The 13,668-nt window shown below is 33.6% G+C and overlaps 1 pseudogene; it reads left to right on the top strand.

Moving 5' to 3' along the window:
* The first annotated feature begins 1,552 nt into the window (after positions 1-1,552).
* Positions 1,553-12,089, top strand: LOC143533749 (uncharacterized; annotated as a pseudogene).
* The last annotated feature ends 1,579 nt before the right edge of the window (positions 12,090-13,668 follow it).

The following is a 13,668-nucleotide window of genomic DNA, read 5'->3' on the forward strand; positions in this document are numbered from 1 at the left end:
ATAATCCGTTCCATGTTTATCCAATTAAGTTTAGGGGGTTTGATTATAGGTTAAACGTCATTAGAATCCATATATCAATTACCTTATAATGTTTTGATTTGGCCGAGATCAAGGTCGTCGTAAAATTAACGAAGAAACTCCCAATTACAGAAACTCGGTGTATTAGAGGGGGATTAAGAGGAATGAGCAAGTTTAGCTTGAGGTTATGCTTCTATTTATACTAGGTGGAGAAGCGTATACGCGGTTATCTCATTAATTTGATTACTCGGATTTTCCGGCGAGCATTACGGACAAGATTAGGGGTTGATTGATGTGATTAACGGGTTGGTTAAGATATTATAACGATGGCAATTGATTTTATAATATTTAATTATGTTAAAAGTGTGTTTAGGGGGGCCGGCGGTCACCTCCGGCGCCAGATTCCGACGGTCGGAGGCCCACCGGAAAAACGCGACGGGGAAGGGGACGGGATAGGGTTTGGTTTATTTATTTTATTAATTTTATTTTGAATATTTTACAGTTTAGCCCCTAAAGATTTATAACTGTTTTAAATGGACACTTAATATATTTTTAAGTTAATATAAGTTTTCAAATTTTACCTTTCTAACTCTAAACTTTATATGGTTTTCGGTTTTGGATTATTTACGCGTTTTAAGCCAGTTATCGATAAGCCTCGTGATTTCATAAGAAATGGAACGTAGTAATAAATAAATGAACATTTAAACATAAATGTCGGGAATTCTTTATTAATAATCATGACAAAATAATCAAACGACCCAACGGGTCGGGTTTACAAATACAAATACGAATCGAAAATTGACGAATGTCACACGTAGCCCTATGTTAGACCAAGATTGAGGTTTCGTTTGTTTTTTATTAAAAGGTCTGCAAGAGACATATGTCTGCGGGCGCGCAGACATAAGCTTTTAAAGACTGTTTGTTTTTATATATAAAAAGGATATGAAATGTGTTTTAATAGTCTTAAGAAGTAAGCTTATATCAAACTTCTTCACCCATCTTCTTTCCACTTCACACCCCTGGTACAAATCACCACATCCTTAAATTCCAATACCCATTTCCAATTTCAATCAATGATCATAATCTCAAACCCACAAACCCTAAACCCCATAAAGAAGTTGTCAGAGATGGTGCTCGATGACGGAGATGGTGGTGCTCGGTGACGTATTTGGTGGTGCTCATAGTGCCGGGTGAAGAAGATGGTGCCGAAGATAAAATGAAGGTTTTCCGGCGAAAGTCGATGTGTAGGGAATGGGCCGGGGTTGTGGTGGCAAAGTTAATAGGGGTGGTGGTGCGATAGTGGCAGTAATAGGGGTGGAGGTGTGTAGTAGTGGTAATGCTGGTGGTATACGAAGGTGATGGTGGTGCTCGAGGTGCTTGGTGACGGATTTGATGGTGCTCGTGGTGCCCAGTGACGAAGATGGTGTCGGAGAAAAAAATGATGAAGGTTTTTCCGGCGAAAGCCGATGTGTAGGGAATGGGCTGGGGTTATGGTGGAAAAGGGTAATGGGGGTGATGGTGTGTAGTGGATGTAATGGCGGTGGTTTGTGAAGGTGATGATGGTGGTTTTGAAGGTGGTGCGGTGGAGGTTCATCGGGGAAGAAAGGATGGGCATGGGTGAGGACAGATCAGTTTATGTAGACGATATCAACTTTATAAAACAAACAATATTATATTTTCAGATTGCAGACCTTCAGACCACATCTTCAGTTGTAGACATGAAATCAGATGAAATCATATTGCAGACAGTTTTTTTCTTAAAAAATAAACAACACCTGAATAGAGTATATCTGAATAGATGGGGCTGACTATTCAATTTCAATGAACACGGTTTGTTTAGTACTCATTAGTGATTTGAATGAATTACATGATTTCTCTAGCGTAAATTAAACAAACAATTAAAACAACCAAATAAGATAAGAGAAAACTCTAAATCTAAAACCATATAATCTAGACAAACTCATTTTAGTAAAAATTATGAGCACCATATTTATTTTTAAAGAATCTCTATTTGTTAATATCTCAAATATCTAGAGGTCATCATATAAATTTGACCTTTGGTAACATTACCTGTTTTAGTTGTTCAAAGTTTATTAGATTTTAACATTCTTGAGAAGTCAACATTGATGAGAATTTCTTCCTGTAAATGTTTGTTGGCCTCTTCTTGGTTTTTTTCATCGAATAAGGCAATCGAGAGTTTGATCACTAGTAGTTTAGAAACTCATCGATGATGGTCTTGGAATCGTGATGGCTAACAGTGTGATGTTTCCATTTCATGGTTTGCTATTGAGGACCATGAGGCCTTTAGTGGAATCTTTCAATATATTAGTGGAATGTTAAATTTCATTGACCCATGATACAATTCAAATTCATTCGTTAACCAATCAAACACATTTTTGAATTAAAATAATTCTATTTACGATGAATTCTATGAATCAAATACAACTAAGTACTTAGAGAGTAGCATACAAGAGGTACAAATCAAGATTAAAGGAAGAATGTTGCATACAATCTTGATATACATGAGATTCTATTAGACTGAGATAAATGGCAGAATAGATAACTATTATAAATAGTTTTGTTAATTTAAAAATAAGTATTTGAGTTTAAAAGTATGAGTTTGTTTTTCTAATTTTATCTAGTATAAAAAGATGATGTAGGGCCATGTATTTTGGTTTGAGTTCTTGATTAAAAATACAAAGAAAGAGTCAAGGTCGAGAATTGGCCCAAATCCTACAATATATGTATGTTGCTTGATTCAATTAAAGTCCAACAAAAATGACATGACAATTTATCTATTTCAAAGAAATCATTTTATTTTCCACATTATCATTTCTATATTTATTTATTATAATAAAATTATTTGTTGTGACAAATTATTTATTTTTTAATATCATTTTAAAATTTAATAATTTACACTTAAATATCACATAATAAAAAATATCACTGTTTTAAAGAAATTGTTGTGAGCTGTAAACGAACCGAACGTTCGGTGAACTATTCGTGAACCGTTCGGCGGGAAATTCGTTTATGTTCGTTTATTTAATAAACGAACGAACATGAACAAAAATTTGTGTTCGTTTAATTAAACGAACGAACATGAACACATGTTCCGTTCGTTCATTTATGTTCATGAACGTACGAACGAACATGAACACATGTTCCGTTCGTTTATTTATGTTCATGAACGTTCGTTTATGTCTGTTTATTTATGTTCGCTTATGTATTAATAGAAAATAATTAAATATTATCTGGATAGGTCATTTGCTTAAAGGTTTTATATTTGTTAATTTGTGTTCATTTAAGTTCATTTATATTTGTGTTCATTTAAGTTTGTTTATATTTGTGTTCATTTATATTTGTTCATGCATGTTCATTTTATTTTTGTTCAATTATTTTCGTTTAGATTTTAAACAAACGAACACAAATATCCATTTTAAATAAACGAACATTAACATAAATATTAGTTCGATTAAGTGTCAGTGTTCTTTTAAAGTTAAATGAACGAACATGAACATGCCCTTGTTTGTGTTCATTCGATTCGTTTGCAGGTTTCCAATATTCACATTGATGAATATATCGGTCTCAATCTCTAGGCTCTGCCGATTTTATTTTTGTTCGTTTGTGTTCGTGAACCGTTCGTGAACATTTTAACTTCCTTAATAAACAAACACGAACATAAAATCTCGTTTGGTAAGTGTTCGTGAACCGTTCGCGAACACATTATTTTCTTAACAAACGAATATGAACAAGGTCTTGTTCGTGTTCGTTCGGTTCGTTTACAGCCCTATGTAAGACATTTCAAAACATTAAGTTCAAACATCTAAGGATTGTATGTCCTTGGTATACTTCATCATTACCGATTCCAAATTAACATACTTCATATACTTATATATTAAAAAATAAATGCAAAAAATGTAGTTGAAATTTCTATTAATTAACCATTAAAATAATATTCATCTGATAGAAAATCATTACATTTGGAACAACAAATGCCTAATGTTTTTATAACCGGATCAATAACGAACCGAACTGGCAACCAGTTTGACCTCTCAAACCGATCGGACAGGCCGAACAACTTCTGCCTTAAAAATGACAGTTTAGGTTAAAAAAAGATTTAAAAAAATAATTAATAGTAACCGGATCAACCGGTCTGGTTTACCGGTTAGACCGACAAACCGCATCGAATCGGCCGATTTTCTGAGAGCCTAGCGAATTACATAGAACTGGACAGATTAGTGAACCGAATCTAGGTCAGACAGGTCCGATCTGATCTTCAATACATTGCAAATGCCTCTTAGTTCAACAAAGTGGCATGGGAACATGATGAAAACCACAAATCTTGTCAAGTCATGACCAATCTTTTCTTTCCAAGTAACCACATATGCAATGCTCGTGTTCCCCTAATATAGTACAACTATCCTATAGCACTGCTCCATGTCGTAAGTTATCTTCACATGCACTGAGTAAACGTTCACATCACAATTTATTGCTTCCGTCACTTGCGCTTCCGACAAGAGAAGCATCGCCAATGCCACCATAAGAACACCATGCACTGCCTTCATCTTTAGTTGATCAGGACATGTGAAGAAAGGATGGTGGTGGATAACTGATATTGGATATAAAGTGATGCACATACTTTGATGTAACATTCGTTATTTTTGAAACCAAAAAATCCGACTCATTTCGAATTTTTGGTTTTTGTTTATAAAGAATATATGTAAATATATATTATTATATTCTCAAGTTTCGTTTCGACGTATTATCATTTATTATTATATAATATTCCCGATTATTTAAAGTATGTTATTCGTTTGTTTTCTATTCAATTTGTTCAAATAACGAAACGCCGAGGTTTAAAGTTCATTAAAATTAATCGATTCGCAAACTATCGGGTAATACGAAAATAATTCAAATATAAATACTTTTAACAAGTTTATATAACATTTCAAAGATCGAGGTTCAAATTGTAAACTTTAATTTAATTTAGATTTTTAATATATCATCAAAGTTGAAGGACCAATTGTGTAATCAATCTGAAATTTAAAATATAATATTAAAATAATCATTTACCCAGTCCCACCCCCCGTCATCAGCCCACCGGTTTTTTTGATATATCCTATCTATTCAATGGTTTTATACATTTTGGGGTACCATATATATCCTATCTACTCAATGGTTTATTGTGTCATTTACAAAACTTCGATTCGTATCATGGACTTGTGTGCTTAATTTCTTACTTGTTTACGTGCATTGATTTCAATTTCAAGTGGTTGCCTCAATAAGTATGATCATACGCTCCCCTTTGCACTCATGTCCATTGTATCGAGTAGAAAAGTGCCTCATTATTCGAGTACGTTGGTTGTTATCGACTGGAAAGGATATTGCATGCGAGTAGTTATAATTTTCACAAGTTTCATGGAATTGCATGATTTTTATGTACTTATATAAAACTTGTGTGAACTCACCAACTATTCAATTAGTTGACCATATTTTATATATATGCTACATGTACTGTTAGTAGAAGATGACACAAAGAGAAGACACTAGACTTAGGCTACGTAAACAAAAGGACACAATGTTTATTGTATTTATATTTTCCTTGTATTCCTTACAGCAAAATTGTGTACTTGATTTGTAAATTAAATAATGATAACATTGTTACTTAATAGTGTCACATGTGTTTTGAATAATCTATACGTCATACGCGGGCGTTTCCGCTTTAGCCGGGGTGTTACATTTGAAGTTTGTCACACAAATGATAGATAGTTTTGGGTTATGTAACACCCCAGTTAAAGCGGAAACACCCGAGTGTGACGTACAGATTGTCAAAACACAAGTGACACTATTAAGTGACAATATTATCATTAATTCATTAACGAGTTAAGTACACAAGTTTGCAATAAGGAATATAAGGAAAATATAAATACAATAAACACTTTATCCTTTTGTTTAAGTAACCCAAGTTTAGTGTCTTCTCCGTGCGTCATCTTCTACTAATGGTACCTGTAGCATATATATATAATACGGTCAACTTACTGAATAGTTGGTAAGTACATAAAAATCATGCAATTCCATGAAACTTGTGAAAATTATAACTACTTCGCATGCAATGTCCTTTCCAGTCGGTAACAACCAACGTACTTAGATACCCTTTTCCACTCATAACAAAATGGTCCTGAGTGAATGTCCTGAGTGAAAGGCGCGGGGGGGGGGGGGGGGCGTATGATCATACTTATTGAGGCAACCACTTGAAATTGAAATCAATGCACGTAAGCAAGTAAGCACGTAAACACACAAGTCCATGATTTGAATCACAGTTTGTAAATGACTCGATAAACCATAGAGTACATAAGATATTGTAACATCCGTGAATTTTCGTAAAAGGGCGTATGCCTTGTAAGTTTGTATTTCCAATCGGGATTTGTTCTGTCATCTTCAGGGACCTCCTGATCGTTCTCGCTTATTAATTTCCTAACCTTTCACCCAAGTTATCACAATTTCCAACTTCAAGGGACTAGAGTGTAAGTTTTAGTTTCATAACATAAACCCTAAAACTCCTTCTCCTTCCTCCTAGTTCTGATCGACGCCTCTCACCAGCCTCCCTTATCGATTTTCGTGCAGCTCCAGCCAAGTTCCAGCCATCCCGAATCTAATTCAAGGTCGGTCCTACCCTAATACAAGTCTTTCTCACCATTAAACACTTTGTTGAGCATGTTAGGGTTTGAATTTTGATTAAAACAGTTGCTGACAGATTCGTAATCGTTTATTTCTCGGTCTGTAACTGGATGAAAATTTATTGTTTTTGATTGATTCTTGTTTCTGTGATGTTCACTTTGAGTCTAGTTTCCAAAAAGGTATAATATGTAATTTTTGGACGAGATTTGAATGCTTTTTATGATTTTATAAGATCGAGTGTCAAAGCTGATGCGGGATGACGGATTCTGGTCTGTCTTCCCGACATCATAACTCTTTTTCAACAAGTCCAAATTGGTTGGTTCTACTTCTGGAACTTAATATTTTGAGTTAGGAATCAAACCCAATTGGAATCGTTTAATTTTGTTTGGTAATGATTTTTATAAAATTAAAACCATTTTGTTGCGCACTGAAATAGCTGCACGTACCTTTCTGTGTTGGAGGAATTTTTATGATTTTTGTGTGCATTATAAAAATATAAAAAAAATATTTTTGAAAGCCTAAGACATTTATTAAACTCTGGTAAAAATTTCATAATTTATTTCTATGGTTTTCCTATGTAATAAAATGCATCCTCACATGCTAAAATCTGCATTTTATACTCGTATTGATCGATAAGTTCGTTTTAGGCTTATCGGGTGGCTGTCCTTTTGAGAACTTTCGGGGCTGTTTTGATTGAGGTTCTTGCTCCATAAATTTATTAGGTATGTCAAATATAACATACTTTAAAATCATGTGCTTTGGTGTTCGTTTGATTGGTCAACTAGTGGTAGATTGAAAGCTAGTATTTGGTTGTCTAGAATAGTGAAATGTTGCGTTTAACGCGAGGTGTGAAGTAATTAACAACCAATTTAGTTCGGGTAGCTTCAGTTTGATATTCGGGCTGTTGGAATATTAAGTATTGGAGCTGAATTGGTTGTCGGTTACTCAAATGGGTTGGTACAACGCGAATTCACGTTTATTTGATAGTTAGTGCGTTGTGCTTGCGAGTTACCGACCCATCCAACTCGTGTAGTGTCGTGTGGGCTAGTAGGCTGTGATTTTATCAAATTTGGTCCACACGGGGCTGAGTTGGATGTTAAGTGCTTAAACAACTCATAAACGTGCATTTTCGTCTCACCTAGCACTTCCGGGAGGTAATTTGGGAATTCTTTATTCTTGGGAGTGTCTAAGGGTCGTTTTGGTATAAACAAAGCCTCGGGGGCTGTTATAATTGAACTTGGTGAGGTCGGGGATTTAGGTAACTTGAATCATATTAGAACGCCTCGTAGGATAAACGAGTCCCTTCGGTATCGTTTGTAATTATTGTGTATAATCCGACAGGCGTGTGAGTTGTGGGAGTACTTAGGGGTTCTCTAGCTCGTGGTGACTTTGTGCCTCGTGTCACGTGAGTTCATGATGCCCCTTCTCACTCTTTTCAAGTTTTGGGCTAGCATACACACCGAACTGTTTTTACTTAATAAACCGCTTAAATGATTTTGCATAGACTCACTTATACTATGGTATATATTGTGATGATATTTAAGTATGTATACACATGTGATACCTTATGGTCCATAGGCTTACTTGTAGTATGATATATCTTGGAATAATATATATACGTATGTTTATACACGTGTTACTATATGGCCAATGATTGGCGATGTTAATTAGTCGTTATCGACTAAGGATGTTTACGTATGCCTACTTTGTGTTTGCATACGGTGGATGGAATGTTACGTGTTTGGGTTATACGTGTGCTCGACCCTGATGTTATTACTTGGATGTTATGCCTAGGGATATAATTATATAGATATATAAGTAGGACCACTTATCGTTTATTATGGCTTAACTGCTCATATCCCATATTATATTTTAAACCATTGGAATGATTTATATAATGTTTATTAAAACTTTTGAACTCACTCAGCTTAAGCTGACTTTGTGTGTATGTTACTGTGAGTTTCAGGTTAAGAGGAGGATGCTTACCGCTTGGACGTGCTTGAGACTACTCGGCCGGTTGAAGGCATAGCTAGTCGGGAAATTAATAATGAAGACTGTTTATTTTTAAGTTATTATTTAACGCATTTAAATTTGGTTTTGGGCATATTTCCCGGTTTTTGGGAACATGTTTTAGTGCTTGGGAATTTCCGCTGATTTTATACTCTGAACTAGTTTTTAAAATGAAATGGGTTGTCTTGAGTTTTAAAAAAAATTTGTTAAGTTTTGGGAATCTTGGCACTTATTATTCCGCTGTTATTTACTCCGAATCGGTCTTAAATAAAACGAAATTTTTGTTGGTTTTAAATTTTTATAAGTTTCTTGTATGATTACCAACAATAGGACTCCCGGGATTCGGGGTCTTTCAGATATATATGCTACCCCCAAAATGTAAAAGCGCTAAAAAGGGGAGGGGGTGAGAAACTCACCTCGAAATCGAAGATTGCAATGAAAAACGGAAGCATGATAACGAAACCGAAGCAATTGAAAATACGTTAAAGAATCCGAATCGATTGAACTTCTCGAACTATAAATAAATACAAATAGTTAAAGACTAACTAACGGAATTGATGAAAAACAATGAATAGAATAAGGGATTTTAATATATTTTTATTAGCATTTTATGGCATTTTATAATATAATATTATACTAGGTAGAGCCCGTGTTTCACACGGGTGAAAAATATAATAAAAATAAAAAATTGTTATATGCAATACATTAGTTATAAGTGAACTAACAATATATCAATTATAATTCAAGACATTTAACACAATAACTACTTAAATGAAGTTGGTAAGTATCTTTATTTTGAAACATAAGGCCTTGGGTTCGAGACTTGTATAACACAATAATTAATTTTTAAAATTTTACAAAGATAAAATAGGAAACTGCTCACATGGCATCCATGTGGCATCTTATGTGGACGTCCTAGAATGATACCATGTGGAAAAATCATGTTGCTTTAATATGTAGTTAGATTAGATTTGAGTTTAGCAAAGTTTTAGTTATGTTTATTATTTAAGTTATAATTTTAATACTAGTATGAGAGTTACGATATTATAATATACGTTTTAAATGGGAATTATATCTCGAAGACTGATTATGTTAAGGAATTAATTAATATTTAACGGATTAACAATTAATGAAATATAAACTAACGTTTATAATATTAAATATCATGTCAGCTAATAACTTATCATTAATATGAGGATCATTATTCTATGAAGCTCTGGTTTTAACGTTCTAATTTTATTCCCGAAAACAACTATCTACTATTATAATAAAACAAACTTTTTTTTAGATAGGCGTCAATACCTTTTAATTTTCACGTTCTATTTTTCTGACAAGTGGCATACTTCTCCATCAAGCATACGACGGTTACAGCCTCCATCAAAATATGCAGTTACGCGATGGTTTCTTCCCCCATCATAATCTCCGTTCCATCAAAACCTGTAAACGCCTCCAAGGTTTCAACCGTCTTTGAAAACCAGAGCATTCAAAAACCTAATCCACTTCATCTTCATCCAATAACCCTACCACTATCCGCAACCGTTATTCGACAGTGACGGATTCCGATTTCATCCTCACGCCAGAAGTTTCAAGTAACAACAAAAGCCTCCTAATTAAAAATTGTTCTATTCTACATGTTTTTGTGTATAACATCCCTTTGTGATTATACTGTGTGAAAATCCATACGCACCGAAAATGGAGATGGCAGTCGGGAGACATAGTTTTGGTGATAATCTGTTTGTTTTGTTTTGATTTGTTTTTTTTTTTTTGTAACATGCAGCTATTCTAAGCTATAAAGCTCTACTTTTCAAGAAGGCTAGAAGAAGCTGATCCCTCTTGTTCAACATGTTATTGCCCTCGTGCTTGGCTTGGGATTTATGTGGCCTTCAAGAATCTCAATGAAAGTGGTATAGCATAATAGCAAATCTATACAGTTTACATTCCTGGCTTCATTTTGGGATTACTGTTTTTTATGGCGGGGGTATTCTTCGTGTTAGTTATCGGGTTTTGGGTGAATTAGGTCGGGCTGTTCCCGCTTCAGAAATATAATATTTAATAAACCAAATACCGGGCTATATGTTCGGGTTTTTCGGTTTCAGTTTAAAGGTTTCGGGTTAATCGGGTATTCAAGTTGCAAAGGGGCTGCAAACTTTTGGACTGGTAAATACAAGATTATCTGAGCAATAAAAACAAATTTGAATTACAAAAAAACATTAGGTAACTCAAATAAAGCAACATAATGCGAAAACACAATCTACAAGCAACTAAAAGAAAGTCCTATTCAAAATTTCTGTTTATTGAATTGGCCATGCAGCATGTACCACAACATCCAAGTAAGACTAATATATGACATCATTAATTGTACTATATTTTGCAATTTGCATCAAACTTAAATGATATTCTTAAACCTTTGATTTTTATATGTTGATAATACTCTTTATCAAATTCTAACATTATGAAATTGGTGTTTATTAACAGATTTGTCCATGGGAGATTGTCCTATGCTCTTATGAATGTCTGAAAGCCGACCCTGTTCTTAGAAGTCTTTTAAATAGCTCGCCCTTAAGGAAAGTGGTAAAATTTAATTTTCCTTAACTGATCACATTCTTTTTGTATTGAAATCCCTAATTTTTATTAATTGCATAGATTTTCTCAGATGCAAACGAGGAAACGTGGCTGACCGTTGAAGTTCTTGGCTGACTTGGATTAGAGAACTGCTTTGATAATGTCTTACGTTTTAAGACCTTAAAACACTAAAAGCCAGACCACTGATGCTTCTAATACTAATGAATCCATTGGTTTACCACCAAGTCCAATTGTTTGCAAACACTCAGAAAATGCTTTTCATCAGGCTTTTAAGATGGGATAAATGGACCCTCATAAAACTTGTACGTTATCACGAATGAAGTTATAAATTGACAAATGTGATCATATTGAAACACACAAATATAGTTGTTTTGGTACTTCTATTGTTATTTGATGACAGTATGCACGTACAAACAACAAACCTCACGGGCCTCATCACCATATTGGCAAGTTGATTTTGTTGTGAGCATTAATTAAGAAATATCTATCACCGTGTTGGTTAGTTGATTTAGTTTGAGCATTAATTAAGAAATATCTTATAGTGTTATAATTTTATTATTGTGATTGCAACCAGATTGGGTCATCGGTGCGTAAGGAAAGTGTGGACTATGCTTTAGAGAGTATACACAACATCAAAGAAGTGCTTCCCGAGTTATGGGAATTGGTCACTAAGTCAACTTATGTTCAAAAGATTGGGTAATTAAGGTTTTTAAAATTATTGTGTTATTTGAATCATTAAATATTTTGCCAATGGCAGGTTTCGTAAATTTTTAGAAGAAAATTATAATGCATTGCAGTAATTACGGTAAGAACTCAATTAAAAATTTTAAATGCTAGACTTGTGATGAAATGATTTTCGGTTACACACACCCATGAAACAAAGTTAAGTACGGATTACAATACACATTTTATATTCAAAAGATTATGATGTTTGCAGGTCATCGGTCCATAAAGAAAAGTAGGGGTGTTCAGAAAGTCGTGGCTCACTTGAAACTCGCTTGGAAAGCTTGCTTGAAACCGACTCGTGAGCTTGTGAGTTGGTCGAATTATATTTTTGTATATATATTAGTTTTTTTTACGTAGATATTTTCTAATTGATCAATTTTAGGCCTTGAATTCAATATTTCAAAAGCCTAATACAAGCTACAACAAGTTTAAAGGTGTTAATTTATCTACATGTTTTAATACATATATTACCAGAGGTTACATGGGTTTAATTAACCCAAAATTCGATGTTGTAACGAGTTATTTGCCGTTGATTACGGTTGCTGGCTTAGTCTAAATTCGTTACGAGATGTTAATTGAAGTTTAACAGATGTTATAATAGGTTTAATGGTTCACCGGAAAAGTTCACGGCTGGCCGGACGGTGGCCGGAATTACGAGAGGTGGGGAGGGCTGAGGATATTTTAACATGACCACCCCCTGAAGTTTTAGGTATCTTTAAAAAAATAGAATTTGAATTATACTTACATCATAACCCTTAGGACTTTGAGATGCATTAAAAATGTAACAAAAGTTTATGTGCTTGGATAATTTTCATAATATACTCGCTTAATTTGAGGATCGTTTAAATACAAACTTTGAATCCCGGTGTTTTGATAGTTGAAAAAAGCGTATAGAAAATGAACAATCGATAAACGTGAATCATCGAGAATATCATGAAACGAAAATTATATATATATATATATATATATATATTTATTTATTTAAAATAATTGATAAAAAAAACCGAAAATTATGGATGGGTCGGGTTTTCGGGTTTGAAAAGTAATGAATGTTACAGGTTATCAAACGTTAATTACACGATTATTATATTTATATCTTTCATATATCGTTACTGTGTTTATTTTCTTTGTTATTTACCTTGAGTAATAAGTTATTTCTTTTCCTTAAAAATAATCTCTAGTAAATGGATTATTTATTAGAATAATTTAAACGTACAAACCTAAAAAAAAGTTTATATATGTGTCCATGATCTTCTATTTCTCTTTAATAGAAAATATAAAATATAAATCTAATAGTAATTTTAAAATCATATATGACATATAATCAAGTACTTAACGAAAAAAGATGACTAGTTAACTCTATTGCATGCATGCTAATAATGTAGTTTTCAACTAGTTATCTAATATATCAGATTAATGTAGTATCTATTTTTCGAAGATTGTTGGTTTATGTGATTCAATGCTTGTGGAAAATAGGGGTGGATGATGAACGTAAAAGAAGAGAGACGAATGTATGATTGTAATTATAAGAAAGAAATAGATAAAATATCGGGTATAAAAATATATTTAGATCGGTGGGTGGTGACGGTCGTGACGGTGTCAAGCAGGCTAAGTTACCAATGTCGAATTGATATATATTAAAATCTAAATGGA

This window comes from Bidens hawaiensis, unplaced genomic scaffold, assembly GCF_021521415.1.
Source record: "Bidens hawaiensis isolate Kalapana, Puna unplaced genomic scaffold, B.hawaiensis_p1.1 tig00000760_1, whole genome shotgun sequence".
Lineage (NCBI taxonomy): Eukaryota > Viridiplantae > Streptophyta > Magnoliopsida > Asterales > Asteraceae > Bidens > Bidens hawaiensis.